This window comes from Triticum dicoccoides, chromosome 5B (genome assembly GCF_002162155.2).
Source record: "Triticum dicoccoides isolate Atlit2015 ecotype Zavitan chromosome 5B, WEW_v2.0, whole genome shotgun sequence".
Taxonomy (NCBI): domain Eukaryota; kingdom Viridiplantae; phylum Streptophyta; class Magnoliopsida; order Poales; family Poaceae; genus Triticum; species Triticum dicoccoides.
Genome location: NC_041389.1, coordinates 476543248 through 476549864, shown reverse-complemented (window position 1 = coordinate 476549864; position 6617 = coordinate 476543248).

Below are 6617 nucleotides of genomic sequence, written 5' to 3'. Positions count from 1 at the left end.
GGAGCTTGAGTCTATAACGACCATCAATTTCATTCGTACAGAGCTTTTTTCAGTCTTCCCTCAATTATTTCAACCGGTGATTTCTCTTTTGTTTGACATTCTTCATCTCTTTTCCGATGCACTCAATTCAAGTGTTTCGGGTTGATCACATTCTTTTCCTTGGATCAAGTGTTCTCCTTGCTTGTTTGCCTCTCGCCATTTTATCATTTCGGAGTTCGGAGGACATCTCAGGAGATTCGTCTGTGTTCCAATTAATTCGAGGTTCTCACCTCATTCAAATATTTCAATTGTTCCGGTGCATCATCTATCTTTTCAACAATCCTTTCCAACGGTGTTTTCTTTTAGTGGGCGTGGGCCCTAACCCATAGGTCTTTTTCCAGTATCTTACCCGACTCTTCTAATTCTCCCGGGGTTATTCTCAAATTCTTTTCGAGTTTTACGTAAGAATGGATTTCATCAGTCACATGCCTTCTCCAAGGTCACTTTCAAATTCTTTTCATTGTTGGCTCAACCTTTCGGTTTTTCATTCTCCCGGAGTATCTCAGTAATTTTGGTGTTGTTTCTCGTCGTCATTCTTAACGAAGACCGAAGAAGAGTTTGTCCTCTAAATCTTGTCCGTTCTCCAGGAGATTCGCGGTTCTAGTTTCTTGTTATCCTCTTCTAATTATTCAATTTGTCAGATATTCTTTTCTTAACCATCCGGAGTATGTCAGGAGTTGTTTTTCCATTTCTTTTCACCGGAGGCCATCATTCCAGTTATCGTTCTCTATTTATCCCGGTGCTTCATTCAAGTGTTCTTTAATCAGCTCATGATCTCTTTGTTCTTCTGCATCTAAATCCCCTCTAGCTTATTGGTTCTTCTAATTCTTCCCGGTGATTCAGTCTCTTTCATCAGTCATTTTCGAATTCTTACGGTGGTTCATTCAAGATTCTTTTCTTTGATTATCATATTAATTCATTCATTCTTTTCAATCCTACCGGTGGTTCATGAAGACTTTCTCAAGTTTTGCACTATATCCCCCTTAATCCTCTTCAACAAGAATAAGTAGTATGCAAAATTCATGTATCATCAATTAAATTTGATGAAGGATAAGCATACAATAAATCTTATTCTTATTTCATCCAAGTGATTAATCCCTTCCTTCGGAGTTTGTTCTTAATGAGTAAATTCTAGGTCCAAGTGTTTTCATCTTTTCTTTTCTGGAGTTCAATTTCCTCGGCCATTTCGTCAGAACCTCCATATAAATCATCGCAAGGCTCATCTTATTGTTTCATCCTTCATTCTATCTCATCATCCTTTTGTCACCGGAGTTCTTCATGGTGGTTCTTCATGATTTAATTCATTCTTCAAGAGTTCATCAAGATTTTGTTGGTGGAGTTCAACTATCTTTTCTTCTCGCGTCTCGAAGTGCAAATATTTCTCCGTTTTCTTCTGAAGTGGAATTTTGCATTTCTTTGTTCTTCTAAGCTATCCAATCATTTCCTCTTGTGGCCGGTTATCACCTTATGATCTTGAGATGTTACCTATAAGACCATAACAAGCTTATTCTTTCGTTGTTGATTTTCTCAACAACTCTGTTCAATCCTTCCTTCTAAGTTCGTTTCATTCAACTCTTTCAATTCTTTCCGGAGGTTTTGTGTCATGTCTTCATCAAGTATCATTCCATCTTCTTAAGTTCGTGTTCTATTCCTCCATGTTTCGTCCGGAGTGCTACCTAAATCCTTTCAGTTTTATACGTTCCTTTTCTATCCTGTTCTAACCGGAGTGGTTTCAGAATCTGTCTTATTCCATGAGCATTCGATTCTCGGCATATTCACCGTTCATCTTTTCTAACTGAGTGCTCTCGACTTTGTTCATTTTTCCCTCTTGCGTTCTTGTTTCACCTCTTCATTTTTATCTTCCGTCTCGGTCCTAAGATCTCGGGACGACATCTCTTGTTAGTGGAGGAGTGTCGTAACGCCCCGGATTCGATGCGTCAGGTGTCTTCCAGTTATTCGCCTTCGTTGCCATGTCATTTGCTTGCGTGTTGCATTTTGCCATGTCATCATTTGCATTTCATATGCATGTTTTTCAAAACTTGCATCCGTTCGGGTTCCCCCGGTCCTCTCCGTTGTCCGTTCGGAGTCCAGACCTCTCGCACGCGCCCGTCGCCCCTCTCAGACCTTGTTTTTGTGAGCGGGTTAAAAACTTTCTCGGAATGGACCGAGGTTTGCCGAGTGGCTTTGGTATATCACCGGTAGACCGTCCGTCAAGTTTCGTCCCATTTGGAGGTCATTTGATGCCCCAACGGTTAACCGCGTAGCCCGAAACTCCCTTCTCTTTGCAGCCCAGCACCTCTTCACCACAGCCCAATAACCCATCTAAGTCACTTCCATGCTCTCGGTCGTTCGATCACGATCGTGTGGGCGAAAACCGCTCCTCATTTGGAGTCTCCTAGCTCCATCTACCTATTTATAGGTGCTCCTCCCCGATTTTTCACGCAGATGAAACCCTAGCCAAACCCCTCCCCGTCGTCGGACATGTCCGCCTCCGTGCCGGACGCGTCCACCGACCACCGCCACGTCGCTCCAGCCAATTGGCGGCCGTCACGTCACCGTCGCCGCTGCTCTGCTCTAACCCGTGGCCGCCACCTGTCGCCGCCAGCTCCCACCATCGCGCCAGGCCCTGCGGGCCCAGATCCGCCCCCCGGCCCGGCTGCCGCCGCCGCCGGGCGCCCGCAGGCGCCCCGTGCCAGGCCGCGCCTGCCTCTGCCCCGCCGCTGCTCACCGGCCCTCCGCCGCCTCGCCGCCCTTCGCTACGGTGCCGCTTGCCCTCCCTGCCGGACCTAGCCCCGTCGCCCCGCCGTCCTCCGCCGCCTCTGCGCCGGCGCCTCCCCTTGACCGCCGCGCCCGAGCGCCGCCCCGCCGAGCTTGCCGTCCCTCCGCCAACCATCGCTGGATCCGGCCGGATCAGGTCGGGAGCGACCAGATCCGGCCATCCCCGGTCTCCTCCGGCCTCTCTCCGACAAGATTCCGGCGCGCTGACTTTTCCCCCTCGAGGTCGATTTCTTCCAAGTCCCTGGATTTTATCATTTTTATGCCCTGTTCATCGCATCATAACTCATCATCTGTAGCTCCGTTTTGCATGTATAATATATGGAAATGTTCATTGTGAGATGCTGTTCATTACATTCCATTGTGCCATGCTTGTTTGAGTCCATCTTGATGCCATTATCATCGTTGCAAGAGTGCTATATGATGTTAATCTGCTGAAACTGTTATAACTTGGTGATTTGTCATTTTTGTTGCATTTGATGTGTGCATCCTATGAGCATGAGCTCTACATGTGTGTTGAACTATATCATGCCATATTTACAGAGGTGCAATCCATGTATTTTTGCGAGTGTTGTAGTGAGTGCATCGAGCTTGTTAAGTAGAGTACTTGCTATTACTGTTTTGCTAGGCTGAATCTGCCATATTATGATGCTATGGAAACTTGCTGCTACAAGTCATTCTATGCATAATATGGAAATGTTCACTAAGGATGTTTTGTTATACATGTCATGCTCTATACATCCATGCCCCTGGTTGAATTTATAGCCTGCTGTAGATTGTTGTAATCTTGCTCTCAAATTGCTAAATGATGTTGTTGTCAGCCTGTTAACAGTAAGTTCAGTTTTGCCATGTGTTTTGCTATTGATCCATGCACCCTATAAACTTGCTCTTGCCATTCTTAGCTTCATAAATATGTATTCATACTGTTGGTCACCTTGTCATGCCATGTATTACTCTGTGGTGAGTGGTACAAGCTCACCAACATGCTTAGTTATCATTGTTCCTGCCATGTTTGAATCTGTCATATCATTTGCCATGTTTACATGGCTGCCATCATATCTTCTGGTCCTTTTTGGCTCATGGTCAGTAAAGGACTTTTGTTCTATGCATTTAGTAGTATCATGCCATGCCTTAAGTTTCTACGATAAATTCCTCTAGCATGTTGTTTCATAGCTCTAAACTTTGCAACCTGATGTTATTTCTGCTAAGCCTGTAAACTGTTATCATTTGCAATCTTGCCATGACCTTTAGAATATGTTCTAGTGGTTTCTGGAGATAGGTCAGTGTTCATGTTTTGTCATGCTTTACCTGTACATCATGTCCATGCCTTTTGTTTCCATGTTGGGGTGCTGTAGCATATCTTCATGATGCTTGTAAGATGCCTAGTTGCTGTTTTGGACAGATTGTTGTTATATCTTATTTGGAGTGTATGTGTTGCACCGTTGCTCCGTTTTGAGTGTGCTCTATATGAAACTTGCTTAAAATTGCATGTAGTTTCATATTATCTTGGTGCATCCTTGTTTTGAGGTGTTTGCTTGATGTTTGTATGCATTTTCCATCAATGCCATGTTTAACTTGTTTTCCTCATATCTTCTAGGCCGTAGCTCCGAACTAAATCAACTTTATATGTAACTTGACTAGAATCTCGTGTAGATCATCTTGGTGCATCCTAACTTGCTTTTTAACAACTTGAACATAAGGTTTATTCATATATGGACCAATTTCGAAATATGCATATGAGGACTTAGCGGATTTGTTATATGTTGTTTCCGACCTCATTTAAACTTGCTTTGATGTGTTGCTCTTGTTTGCATCATCTCTTGCCATGAGTAGCTTCATGTAGCCTTGTCATGCATCATACTTGGTTGAGCATCATGTCTTGTTCATGTGTGGTGTGTTTACCATGTTGTGTGCTTCTTCTCGATAGTTCCCGTTTCGTTGCGATCGTGATGATTCATTCGTCTATGCTTGGTTCGTCTTCGTGGCTTCATCTTCTTCATGGACTCGTTCTTCTTCCTAGCGGGATTTCATGCAAGATGACCGCTACCCTGGATCTCACTACTATCATTGATATGCTAGTTGCTTCGTTCTATCGCTATGCTGCGCTACCTATCTTTTGTCTATCAAGCCTCCCAATTTGCCATGTCAGCCTCTAACCTTTTTCACCCTTCCCAGCAAACCATTTCTTGGCTATGTTACCGCTTTTGCTCAGCCCCTCTTATAGCATTGTTAGTTGCAGGTGAAGTTGAAGATTGCTCCATGGTGGACAGGATTATGGTTGGGATATCACAATATCTCTTATTTAATTAATGCATCCATATACTTGGTAAAGGGTGGAAGACTCGGCCTTATGCCTGGTGTTTTGTTCCACTCTTGCCGCCCTAGTTTCCGTCATATCGATATTATGTTCCTGGATTTTGCGTCCCTAACGCGGTTGGGTGATTTATGGGACCCCCTTGACTGTTTGCTTTGAATAAAACTCCTCCAGCAAGGCCCAACCTTGGTTTTACCATTTGCCTCACCACCACCTACTTTTCCCTTGGGAGTAATTAACCCAAGGGTCATCTTTATTTTAGCCCCCCAGGCCAGTGGTTCTCTAAGTGCTGGTCCGAACCAGAGCCACTTGCAGCGCCACCTCAGGGAAACTTGAGGTCTGGTTTTAGTTGTACGTAGTGTTCATCCGGTGTTGCCCTGAGAACGAGATATGTGCAACTCCTATCGGGATGTCGGTGCATCGGGCGGTCTTGCTGGTCTTGTTTTACCATTGTCGAAATGTTTTGTAACCGGGATTCTGAGACTGATCGGGTCTTCCTGGGAGAAGGAATATCCTTCGTTGATCGCGAGAGGTTATTATGGGCTAAGTTGGGACACCCCTGCAGGGTATAAACTTTCGAGAGCCGTGCTCACGGTTATGTGGCAGATGGGAATTTCTTAATGTCCGGTTTTAGATAACTTGACACCAGATTCAAATTAAAATGCATCAACTGCGTGTGTAGCCGTGATGGTCTCTTTTCGGCGGAGTCCGGGAAGTGAACACGGTTTTGGGTTATGTTTGACGTAAGTAGGAGTTCAGGATCACTTCTTGATCATTGCTAGCTTCACGACCGCTCCGTTTGCTCTCTTCTCGCTCTCTTTTGCGTATGTTAGCCACCATATATGCTTAGTCGCTGCTGCAACCTCACCACTTTACCCCTTCCTTGCCTTTTAAGCTTTGCTAGTCTTGATACCCATGGTAATGGGATTGGTGAGTCCTCGTGGCTCACATATTACTACAACAACAGTTGCAGGTACAAGTTATGCGATGATCGTGATGTGAGAGAGATGTTTGCTTGTTTTGGAGTTCTTCTTCTGCTTCTTCTTCGATCAGGGGATAGGTTCCAGGTCGGCAGCCTGGGCTAGCAGGGTGGATGTTATTTGAGTTTCCGTTTGTGTTTCATCCATAGTCGGATGGTGCTCTTATGTAAGATGATGTTTTAATCGTGTAGCATTGTATGCCTCATATGTATCCCCATCTATTATGTAATGTTGATGTAATGATATCCACCTTGCAAAAGCGTCTCCAATATGCACTTCTATCCTTAGTGGGACCTTCGAGTTCCTTTAGGATAGGGTCGCATATTGGGCGTGACAAGTTGGTACCAGAGCCTCGACCGACCTTAGGAGCCCCCCTTGTTTGATCGTGTAGCTTGGCCGTTGTCGAGTCTAGAAGAAAACTGTTTTTGGAGTCTAGTTATATCGAAGAGTAGGAATTCTTTTTACTCCTCAGCCCCTTCGTCGCTCTGGTGAGGAATCTTGACGTAGGT